Source organism: Hemiscyllium ocellatum, unplaced genomic scaffold, assembly GCF_020745735.1.
Source record: "Hemiscyllium ocellatum isolate sHemOce1 unplaced genomic scaffold, sHemOce1.pat.X.cur. scaffold_150_pat_ctg1, whole genome shotgun sequence".
Lineage (NCBI taxonomy): Eukaryota > Metazoa > Chordata > Chondrichthyes > Orectolobiformes > Hemiscylliidae > Hemiscyllium > Hemiscyllium ocellatum.
In genome coordinates this window covers 286,756-299,750 of record NW_026867794.1, presented here as the reverse complement: position 1 = coordinate 299,750, position 12,995 = coordinate 286,756, and positions in this window count along the sequence as shown.

Sequence of the window (12,995 nt, the reverse complement as noted above, 5' to 3'; positions counted from 1 at the left end):
GGAGGGCGAGAGGAGGGGAAGGGGGAGAGTGTGGTGGGGAGGACAGGGCAGGACCTTGGTGGACAAATCTCTGGATGTCTGAATATGTCAGCACAAGCAGACAGGGTGGGGAAGACACCTGAACTGAGAGCAGGAGGGGGGACCCATATCCTGGTGGGGAGAGTTGCTGGAGCTGCTCGAGGGGATTTAAACTCATCTGGCAGGTGTGTGGGACCCCAAACAATCGTAAGGCCAGAAAGAAATTTGAGGTTGGTACTGATGTTCAAGAGAGCAATATAAATAGACAAGGCAGGCAAGAACATAGCAGACAATGAGGGAAAATTGATGAATTAAACTGCATTTATTTCAATGCAAAGGGCCGGACAGATAAGGCAGATGAACCCAGAGCATGGATGGGAACATGGGACTAGGATGTTGTAGGTATTACAGAAACACAGCTGAGGGAGTGACAGGACCAGCAGCTCAATGTTCCAGGGGACAGATGCTGCAGGAAGGATAGAACAGGAGGCAAAACAGGGGGAGAGCTGGTGGTTTTGAGTGGGGGGGAAATCCCAGCAGTACCTAGAGGGAGTATTCATGCAGGATCGCCCAGTTAAGCGATATTGGTGGAACTGAGAAATAGAAATTGGTCTTCAGTTTGTTACAGTCGTACTACAGCGATAGGCAATGGGAGATGGAGGAGCAAATATGTCAGGAGATCTCAGATATTAGAATAATAGGGTTGTAACGGTAGGGGATCTTAACCTTTCCAAACCTGGACTGGGATTGCTACTGCATTAAGCATTTGGATGGAAGGAATTTGTTAAGTCTGTTCCAGAAACTCCCAGTCATTATGTAAATGGCCCAACTGGAGAATGGGGCTAAACCTGAACTCCCCTTGGGAAACAAGGTCGGGAACGGGACTGAGCTGTTAGTGGGGGAGCACTTTGGAAAGTCACCACAATTGTATTAGTTTGAAAATAGCGATGGAAAAGGCCTGGTCCACAAGTTCAAGTTATACATTGGAGCAAGATAGGATTAGACAGGAATTTTTAAAATAGATATGGGGAGGCTATTTGCAGGTAAAGTGAAGTCTGACAAGTAGGAATATCTTAAAACCGAGATAAAAGGAGCGTTCAGCACCAACGTGTTCCTGTTAGTGTGCAGCTCAATGCTGACCGAATTAGGAAACACTGGCTGAGTTTCAAGGTAATGGTCAGGAAAAAGGGGGCACATGCCAGATATAACTGGCTGACTCAAGGGAATCCCCTCAGGAGCATCAGGGATGTAGAAATATGCTTAGCATTGAAATCAGGAATGCAAAAAGGGGACATGAGATAGCTTTGGCAGAGAAAGTTAAAGAGAACTGAAAGAGATTCTACAAGTGTATTAAGAGCAAAAGAAGAGCAAGGGACAAAACCGGTATCCTTAATGATCAATGAAGCCAACGATGTGTGGAATTACAAGATGCAAAACAAATATTTCACTTTGGAACTTACTGTGGATAAAGACTGGGGAGCTCAGGGAACTAAACAGTGTTTGGCCCGATTACTATTGGAATACTGTGTGCAATTGTGGTCTCAATTCCATGTTGTGGAACATGAAAGGGTTCAGAAAAAATGTTGCCAGGGTTGGTAGGTTTGCGCTACAGGGAAAAGCTGAATAAGCTGGGGCTGAACTCACCTGAATATGGGAAGCTGAGAAGTTAACTGATAAAGGTGTTTAAAATCATAATGATCATTGATAAGGTCAATAGACAAGGTCTTTTCCCAGGCTGAGGGATTCACAACCGACAGGACATAGCTTTAAACTGCGAGAGGAACTTTTTAAAGGGACCTAAAGGACAATTGCTTCCTGCAGAGTGTATAGAATAAGCTGCCAGAGGAAATAGTGGAGGATGATAGAAATACATTTAAAAGGCATGTGGGTGGGTGTATGAGTAGGAAGGGTTTAGAGGGATATTGGAAAAATTCTGGCAAATGTGACTAGATACGTCATTCAGGAGTTTGTCCAAAGGATCTGTTTCTGTGCTATACATCTCAATGGCTCAATGTCTTGAAATAATTCCACATTATACAAGAGGAGGTGATGGAGGTTTTAAAACACAAAGGTAGGTAAATCCCAAGAACCTGATCAAATGTATCTCAGGACATTGTGGGAAGCTGGTGAAGAATTTGTAGGGCCCCTAGCAGAGATATTTGTACCATAGAGAGCTGCATGTGTTAGGATGATAGACCGGAGGATGGCATTGTGGACAGTGAAGAAGGTTTTCTGAGATTACAAAAGGCATCCTGATGAAATGTGTGAATGGCTGAAAAACTGTAGATGGAGTTCAATCTGAATAAATGTGAGGGAATGCGTTTGGTACAACAAACACGGGCAGGGCTTATACAATTAATGGTAGGACCTTCGGGAGTGTTGTTGAACTCAGGGTTCAGGTATATAATTGTTTGAAGTTTGCAACTCAGAGAGACAGGATGGTTAAAAAAAAAATCTTGTTTGCCACACTTGCTATCATTGCTCAATCTTTTGGATACAGGAGTTGGGAAGTCGCATTGACATTATACAGGGCATTGGTGAGTCCACTTCTGGATTACTATGTCTAGTTCGGGTCACCCACTTATAGGAAGGATATTATTAAGCTGCAGAGGGTTCAGATGAGACTTACTGGGATGTGGCTGATTATGGAAGTTTTCAGTTATAAAGAAAGGCTGGATAGGTTGGCATTTTTTCATTGAAACTAAATGTTGACAGATGACATCATAGAAGTTTATAAAATAATGAGGGGGATAGATAGAGTTAATGGGAGTTGTCTTATCCCATGGACAGGGGAGTTTCAAGACAAAGCACTACATTCGGAGTGTTACAAGGGGACATAAATTTAAGGTGAAGGGTGGAAGGTATAGGGGAGATGTCAGGGGTGGGTTCTTTACTCAGAGTGGTGGGGGCATGGAATGCGCTGCCCGTGAGAGTGGTAGAGTCAGAATCATTGGCGACCTTTAAGCGGCATTTGGATAGGTACATGGATGGGTGCTTAATCTAGGATAGAAGTTCGGCACAACATCGTGGGCCGAAGGGCCTGTTCTGTGCTGTATTGTTCTATGTTCTATTCTTAAGTTTAGAGGAGAGATATTTTTTTAAAAAAAGCACATGGGGACACATTGTCACACAGAAGGTGGGATGCGTGTGGAATTAACTTCCCAAGGAAGGGGTCAATGTGGGGACAATTACAATGTTTATAGACATTTAGATTAGTACAGGAATAGGATAGGTTTGAAGGGACATGATCCAGCAACAGGCAGGTGGTATGAGATTGATGTGGGTTATGAAATTTCTGCAATTAAGGGTTAACTGTTAAGGGTAAACTGTCAGGGTCAGGCATTTGCAAAGTCAGCATTTTTTTTATAAATCAAGACAAAGAACCACAGAAAGGCTGAAACTAAGTAGCAAAAGTTTACACGAAAAGCGTGTATGACTCACAGACGATGGGTGTTTAGACCAATTAGCAAAAGCTTACAAAATATGGTGATCACAAAAAAGCATGTATGACTCATAGACGATGGGTGTTTGGACCAATAAGGACGCTACACAAGTGAAGGACGCGTGGTTCGACTGATAAGCGAAGAAAATAATGTATAAATATTCTGGCTGTAAAAAGCTTGTGTGTGTGCCAGCAGCTCCGCACACCCAATCTTTAAAGATTGAATAAACTTCGCTGAGAACCTCACTTATGGGTCTCGACTGTTTCGATCTGCTATGGGTAAGATTTAGATGGAGGGTATAAGGGTCGGCCCCTAGGCTGGTCGGTGTTCTCCTTCCAAGGGGGTTCTGAACAGACGTCTACCTTAGACCGGTTGTTAAGAGCAGAGATCTGCCACGCAAAGGTCAGGTTTTGAAAGACGTTCTATTCCCTTTATCGGATCTGACGGAGGAGAAACTGACTGGCCCTTGATGGGATCGCACCTATAGTATAGTGCAGTCAGGGGTTAGGGTATAAGGGCTGATCTCAGGACGGCATACAAACTGACTGGCTCCAAATAAGAGATCACGCCTATAAGAATAATAATAACAAGATCAGTTTTAGAGTATTGTTAACCAAACAGTGCGGTATGACTCTTATGATTATAATGTTGTGTCATTAATTAAGAAAGGTTGCAAGAGGAAGCCAGGGAACTACAGACTGATGACCAGACATCAGGGTGGGTCAGTTGTTGGATGTGATTCTGACAGGTAGGACTTACATGCATTTGGAAAGATGTGGAATGATTACGGACAGCCTTCATGGCTTTGTGCGTGGGAAAACTTGTCCCACAAACTTGACTGGAGTTTGCGCAAGATGTGACCAAAAAGATAGATCACGGCAGAGCAACAGACGTTGCTTCTGGCTTCAGCAAACCCTTGGTCAGGGTGTAGCATGATACATTGGTCAGTAAGTGTAGATCACAAGGGATCGGGAGAGCTTACCAACTGGATACACAATGGGATGACAGTGGGACACAGAGTGGTGAGTGAGGGTTGTTGTTCAGACTGGAGGCCTCTGACCAGCAGTGTGCTGTAAGGATTGGTGCTGGGACCACAGTTGTACATCATTTACATAAACGTTTTGAGTGAAAATATAGGAGTTCCTGTTATTATGTTTGTTGATACCAAGATTAGTGGAAGAGTGGGCATAGAATATAGTTATCGAAGGGGATGGTAATCAACTGGGCCAGAGGGTTAAGGAATGAAAGATAGAGTTTAATTCGGGTATTGAATTTAGTTCAGACAAACCAGGGAGGACTAACACAGTTAATGGTAGGGCCCTGGACAGTGTTGTCGAAAAGAGAGAGACCAAAGGGGTGCAGTTACTTTGTTCCTTGGAAGTGACATCACAGGTGGACAGGGTAGGGAAAGCAGCATTTGGCACACTTGTCATCAGTGGTCAGAGCATTGAGGACATGAGTTGGCGATATTTCTAACATTGTCGTCAATATTTCCCCCAGGCAGAGGAAGCCACGGGGTGACCTTATAAAGGTTTATGAAACAATGTAGAGCCGATGTAAGGTGAACTGCCAAGGGTAGGTGAGTCCAAAGCTGGAGGCATAAACGTGAGGTGAGAGAGCAAGGATTTAAAGAGGGAGTTGAGAGGCAACATTTCCCACAGAGGATGGTGCAAACAGATGGGCTGCCAGAGGAAATGGTGAAATCAAGTACAATTACAACATGGAAAAGACACTGGGGCAGGTACATGGAGACGGGAAGATTTGAAGGAGAAGGGATTATGGGCCAAACACAGGCAAAGGAAATCACGGCCAAAAAGTCATGCCGCACAGAAACAGACCCTATGTCTCCAGTTATTGGAGGAGGAGACTATCGAGACAAGGAATGTTGAAGAGACTGAAGCAAGTTCCAGCGATATGGATGGTCAACTGTGCTGGAGTTTTCAAATATGTGAAGTAATTGGTGAGAGGGGTGGAGATGACAGAGATAGGAACTGTTATAGAAGTTAGAATGATTGAAGACACTGGTCCACAAGGTAAGCCATTGATATAGTGTTGGAGGGAAATAGGGAACAGAAAGATACCAGGCATCATTACTACCCTCTCATGGAAGGCATGCTTTCCCCTCTGTTGTCCTGATGCTCACCAAGACAGTACACGCCTGGATTGAAAAATGGGAACTTCCTATGCTGTCCCAGTACAACAAAACTTAAAGTAAAGCTGGTGCTTGAGCCTGGGGTGTGTCTATACTGTCTTTCCCCTCCAGCACTATATCTATGTCATGTCCTGTTAGCTGATGTTTGGAGCCTCTCATTGCTCTCTGCTCTGTGCACTGTGAATGATCTTACCTGACAGCAGGATTTATTGAAGTCTCCCGACCTCCCTGACCTTTGTCTCTCTGGCTGACCAATCATCTTCCCAACCAGCAGTTGGCAAGTCTATTGAGTGAGGAACTCCCTGAGTACCTGTAGAAGACACAGAAATAAGCAGAATGGGAAATTAGACTGATGCTGTGAGGGTGACACATGTAGAATGGCAGTGAGCCCACAGAGATCTGGAAAATCCCAGTCTCCATTCCGGGCCTGTGCTGCCTCATCTCTCTGGAGTGGAGAATTTTATTGGCTCAGGATCTGGAGTAGCTGCAAGAGTGAGAGACGCTGACAGAGGCAGCAATTAGACCCACACAGTGAGGCATCCCACATGGAGAGATACTGAGTGATATCACCAGAGTTCAGGATCAAATAATTGTGCAGGAAGAAATGGTTTCACTGGGATGCTCAACCTGTGAGCAGGCGAAGTGATGGCCTAGTGGCATTATTGTGAGGCAATTTATCCAGAAACTCAGCAAATGTTCTCTGGACACAGGTTCAAATTCCACCATTGCAAATGATTGAATATGAATTAAATACTTCAAAAAAGATATAATTAAAAACCTGTAAGTGAGTATTAAACAATTGCTGATGTTAAGAGAAATCCATCGGGTGCATTGATGTCTTTAGTGAAGTAATCTAAGATGGGACTGGGATATTCCAGGTATTACAGAACAACAGCTGAGGGAGGGACAGGACAGGCAGCTCAATGCCCCAGGGGACAGATGCTGCAGGAAGGACAGAAGGGGAGCTGAGAGAGGAGGAGAGCTGCTGGTTGTGATTGGGGTGAAACATCACAGCAGGGACTGAGAGAGGAGATTCCTGCGGGACCGCCCAGTGACGCTGTGTTCATGGAATTCATCAGTAACAATGGGGCTTCCCTTTCCTCTGATTGTTCTACAGACCCCGATAGCCCCGCCCTCCTGCACCGTGACCTTCTCAAAATGGCGGCGCTTGGGGCCGCACTCCCTCTTCCCTCAAACAAATGGCGGCTGTGACCCTGGGTCCCTTCCCTGATCAGAGACCGCCACCTCCTTCCCCGGGCCTGGAGGGGCTTTTTTGTTTTTTTTTAACCTGTATCCGGGACTTGTGAATTCTCTCCGCTCCTTTCTCCCAGCGAGGCTCCCACACCCCGGCTCTGAGCGCCGCTCTCTGAAGCCGATCGCAGCCGCTGCCGGAGAAAGCAGCTCCATGTCTCTGTGTCCTGACCAATGTGACACTGCGCATGCTCCACATCGGAACCAAACTGCGCATGCGTCTGAGGTTATCAGTGTTTATAGAGAATATTCATAAATGCACGGAATCATGGGAGAAATATACATCATTAATAATTTTTCTGTCGAGATAGAGACATAGAGATGTCTAGCATCCAAGCAGATTGCTCGGTCTAACTTAACCATACTGGCCAGGTGTGTAAATTATCAATTGTTCTGGGAGTTTGAAAATAAGCTTCTTACTCTAGTTGTGTAAATCGATTGGAAATATGTACGTTATCAGACTTACATTTCAACTACTTCTTAAAATCTCACATTGATTAATGAGAGAGGTTTAATGCCCCACTATGGAGTGAGAATGATCACAATCGTGCAAAACAGTTTGCTTTCTGACCAATCATTCCCTTAGAATGTATTGGCCCCGCCCCTCACTCACTCTGGTTGGCGGACCGGCCTCTGTTCGGTCCTCCAGTTCCGCCCCTTCCTCCCAATTGCAGCGTTGATTCAGGCGTAACTCAGCAGGCTGAAGGACAAGGGAAGTGAGAACTGATGGCTTGTGATGTGAAAATATCCCGAATCTTTGACTGAGAGACCTGAGTTCAATTTACAGTTTGTGCAATAACAACTTTGAACAGGTTCATTTGGAAAAACAAGGGAAGTCAGGAACGGATTAAAAACAAAAGAAAGTGCATACAATGTCGTGGTGCTCTCAATGCTGACATGAGTTTAGTCTTTAGGGTTTCAGGGCCCCAGTGGGTCCCAGTACAGACAGTTCCACTCCTCGTGCACAGCCGGATACCACGACTGAGGGGCAAAGTGTTGTGGTGGGATATGGAGCTGCTTTTCTGGAACTCCCTCAGTTTTGGAGGTGAAAATAGATGAAAAGGAGCAGGGTTTTGTGTGCGGGATTACCTGTTCCCCACCTTTTGCAGCATCTTATTATTGCCCTGACTTTACCTCGTACATGTTTGGTAGAGATCAGTGATGTTTCGTAAGCCCACAATATAAGATCTGCCACTCTGTTTAAGATGGCAGAAATCTCTTGTAGCACAATAGTCATAGAACAATACAGCGTAGAGCAGGCCCTTCAGTCCTTGATGTTGCGCCGACCTGTGAACTGTTCTCAGCTCGTCCCTCTACACTATCCCAAAATCACACATGTGCTTATCTAAGGATTGTTTAAATCTTCCTGATGTGGCTGAGTTGTGTACATTAGCAAGTAGTACATTCCACGCCCTTACCATTCTCTGAGTAAAGAACCTGCCTCTGACATCTGTCTTAAATCTATCACTCCTCATTTGCAGTTATGCCCCTCATGCACACTGACATCATCATCCTAGAAAAACCCTTCCACTGTCTCCCCTATCTAAGCCTCTGATAATCTTGTATGTCTCTATCAAATTCACTCGTGGCCTTCTTCTTGCCAAGTAGAACAGTTTCAACTCTCTCAGCCGTTCCTCATAAGACCTCCTCTCCAGACTAGGCAACATCCTGGTTAGTCTCCTCTGCACCTTTTCCACTTCTTCCATGTCCTTCCCGAAATATGGGGACCAGAACTGCACACAATATTCCAAGTGTGGCCGCACCAGCGTTTTGTATATTTGCAGCATGATATTGCGGCTCTGGAACTCAATTACACTATGAATGAAACCTAACTCACCGTATGCCTTCTTAACAGTACTATCCACCTGGGTGGCAACTTTCAGGGATCTATGTACATGGATTCCAACATCCCTCTACACATCCACACTACCAAGAATCTTTCCATTGACCCAGTACTCTGCCTTCCTGTTATTCTTCTCAAAGTGCATCACCTCACTTTTAGCTGCATTGAACTCCATTTGCCACCTCTCAGCCCAATTCTTCAGTTTATCCAAGTCCCCCTGCAACCTGTAACACTCTTCCACACTGTCCACTACTCCACCGACTTTAGTGTCTTCCACCTATGCCTGCGACTAAGTCATTTCTAAAAGTGACAAACAGCTGTGGTCCCAAAACAGATTTTTATGGCACACCACTAGTAACTGGACTCCAGTTGAATATTTTCCATCAACCAGCACTCGCTGTCTTCCTTTAAAAAACCAGTTTCTAATCCAAACTGCTGAATCACCCTCATTTTCGTGTATCTGCATTTTCTCCAACAGCCTACGATGTGGAACCTTATCAAAAGCTTTACTGAAGTCCAGGTATACCATGTCAACTGCCCTACCCTCATCTACATGCTTAGTCACCTTCTCAAAAAACTCAATGAGGTTTGTGAGACATGACCTGCCCTTGACGTAACCATGTTGATTATCTGAAGTCAAATTGTTGTTTGCGAGATGATTATAAATCTTATCTCTTATAATCCTTTCAAAACCTTTCCTACAACAGAAATCAGGCACACTGGTCATTACCTGGGTCATCTCTACTGCCTTTCTTGAACAAAGGCACAACACTTGGAATTCTCCAGTCCTCTGGTACTAAACCTGTAGACAATGACGACTCAAATATCAAAGCCAAAGGCTCTGCTATCTCCTCCCTAGCTTCCCAGAGAATCCTTGGATAAATCCCATCCGGCCCAGGGGACTTGTCTACTTTCACTCCTTCTAGAACTGAAAACACCTGTTTCTAACTAATATCGATCCTTTCTAGTCTAATATCTCGTAACACATTCTTCTGCTCTACAATACTCTCCTTTTCCTGAGTGAAAACCGATGAGAAATATTCATTTGCACCTCTCTGAGCTCCACAGGGTACACACTCAACTTTCCTTTGATTGGATCTATTCCTACCCTATCCTCTTATTCCTCACATACGTATAGAAAACTTCAGTGTTCTCCTTTATTCTATTTGTTAAAGACTGCTCGTGTCCTCTCTTTGTTCTTCTTAACTCTCTCTTTAAATCCTTCCAGGCTGATCTGGAACACTCCACCTCCCCATCTGAACCAGTTTGCCTCATCAACACATAAGCCTCCTTCTTCTTCATATCAAGCGATGCAGTTTCTGTAGTAAACCATGGTTCCCTTACCTTATCACTTCCTCCTTGCCGGACAGGACGCACCTATCAAGAACATGCAATGTCTGTTCCTTAAACCAGCTCCACATTTCCATTGTCTGCATCCCCTGCATTTTGCTACCCTATTCTATGCATCCTAATTCCTGCCTAATTGCATTATAATTGTCCTTGCCCCATTGATAACTCTTGCTCTGTGACATGTACCTGTCCCTTTCCATCGCTAAACTAAACGCATCTGAATTATGGTCACTGTCTCCAAAGTGCTCACCTAAAACTAAATCAAACACCTGGTCTGGGTCATTACCAAGCACCAGATCCAATGTGGCCTCCCCACTTGTCGGCCCTTCGATATGGTGTGTCAGGAAACCCTCCTGTACACACTGGACAAAAACTAATCCATCCAACGTACTAGATTTATAGCATTCCCAACCAATGTTTGGGAAGCTAAAGTCCCCCATAATGACCACCCTGATATTTTTGCTCTTACCCAGAATAATTTTGCAAATCTTCTCTTCCACTTCCCTGCAACTCTGTGGAGGCTATAGAAAAATTCCAAGCAGTGTGACCTCTCCTCTCCTGTTCTAACCTCAGTCCACACTACCTCAGTAATCAAGTCCTTATCAAAAGTACTCTCAGCCACCGTTATACTATCCTTGACTAATATGACTTGCATGGACCCATTGCAGTGCTTCAAACTCCATGAGTAAAAAGTGAGGTCTGCAGATGCTGGAGATCAGAGCTGAAAATGTGTTGCTGGTTAAAGCGCAGCAGGTCAGGTAGCGTCCAAGGAACAGGAAATTCGACGTTTCGCGCAAAAGCCCTTCATCAGGAATCTCCCTGATGAAGGGCTTTTGCCCAAAACGTCGAATTTCCTGTTCCTTGGATGCTCGCTGTTCTGCTGCGCTTTAACCAGCAACACATTTTCAGCTTCAAACTCCATGAGGCAGCCATACTGTCTATGACCAACAGACTCAGTCTGGAACCTCCTCTGTCCTTAAGACCTTATACACTGCTTGCACTCCTCCATTTCCCCTTTGCATGTTCCCTTTCCAAACCACCCCACTTGCATGACTCTACAATTGGAGCTGTCAAGGGCAGAAATCTGTCAAATAGTCTCCCTAACATTTTCTATTCTCCTTTAAGATTTTTAAAAAATCATTCTCCTTAATCAATGTTTTGATCATCCATGAATCACCTTAGGAGATTTGCCATTGGGAAAGAATCAATACGATGCAAGTAGTTGTTGTTATTGCTGTACATTAGGAGAAACAGGAATGACACATTCAAAATTCTAACAAGGAAGTCGCTGATAGGTGCAGTGTATATGCCACCAAATAATAACATCACATTGGGATGGGCAATAAACAAAGAAATAACTAATGCCTGTAAAAATGATACGGTTATTATCATGGGTGATTTTAATCTACATGTAGATTGGTCAAGCCAGCTCAGTCAGGGTAGCCTTGAGGAGTTCTTTACGTGTATCCATGATAGTTTTTTTTTACCAGTATGAAATGGAACTGACAAGGGAGCAAGCTATCCAAGATCTGGCCCCTGTGCAATGAGACAGGAATAATTAGTACCTCAGAGTTAGGGATCCTCTCGGAAGAAGTGATCACTGTATGGTTGAATTTAATACATATGGAGAGTGTGAAGATAAAACCTAATACTTGGATCCTGTGCATGGACATGGGGAACTACACTAGAATGAGGAAGAACCTGGAAAACATAGACTGGAAACAAAGATTTTATGGTGGGACAGTTGATGAGCAGTGGAAGATTTTCAAAGACATTTTACAAAGTCCTCAGCAAAGGTATATTTCAGTCAATGGGAAGGACTGTAAGTAAATGTGTTCTCTGTAATGGGTATCTAAGGAAAGTGATCAAATGGAAAGGCATACAAGGTGGCCAAAACCAGCATGAAACTAGTACTGTGAAAACTTTATAGGTCAACAGAAAGCCACAGAAGAGCTACAAAGATATGTAAGATAAAACATGAGAAAAATAAACTAGCATAGACTATAAAGACAGATAGGAAAAGTTTATATTAACATACATAATGAGAAAAGAGTGGCTAAAGTAAATGTCGGTCCTTAGGAAAATGAGGAGAAGCATTTAGTAATGGGACATCACAGTGGAGGATACTAATATCTTGCCAGTAATTAACAAAGAAACAAACGTAAGTGAGGATTTGGAAACTATCATTTTAACAGAACACCTAGTGTTGGACTGTTGGAGGTAATTGACCTAATAATAGAAAATTCTCCTGGCCATGACAGAATGTATCCCAGGGTACTAAAAGAGATGCCAGGAGAAATAGCAAATTAACTGACAGCAATTTTCCAAAATTCACTGGACATTGTGGCAGTCCCAGCAGATTGGAAAGCAGCAAAAGTGACACCACTATTTTAAAAAGGAGGTGGACAAAAAATGGGGAATTATACCCCAGTTAGCTTCTTCTCTGTAGTGGGAAAGATGTTTGGGTCTATTATCAAGGAAGAAATAGAAGGGACTTGATAGAAATTGTCCCAAAGTGCAGGTCATGTTTGACAAATCTTTTGGAATTCTATGAAGACATTTCGAACAAGGTGGACAACGGAAACCAGTGAATGCAGTGTACCTGGATTTCCAAAAGGCCTTCAACAAGGTGCTGTGCAAGAGGCTGTTTCATAATATAAGGGTGCATGGTGTTAGGGGTAGGGTATTAGCATGGATAGAAGATTGGTTGACTAACAGGAAGCAAAGTGTGGGGTTAAATGCATATTTTTCTGGTTGGCAATCAGTGACTAGTAGTGTGCCTCAGGGATCAGTGTTGGGACTGTGATTATTTAGAATTGATACAGATGATTTGGAGTTGGGGACCACATGTAGGGTGTCAAAGTTTGCATATGAGACTAAGATTAGTAGCAGGACAAAGTGTGTGGAGGACTGTGATACTTTGCAGAGGAACATAGAT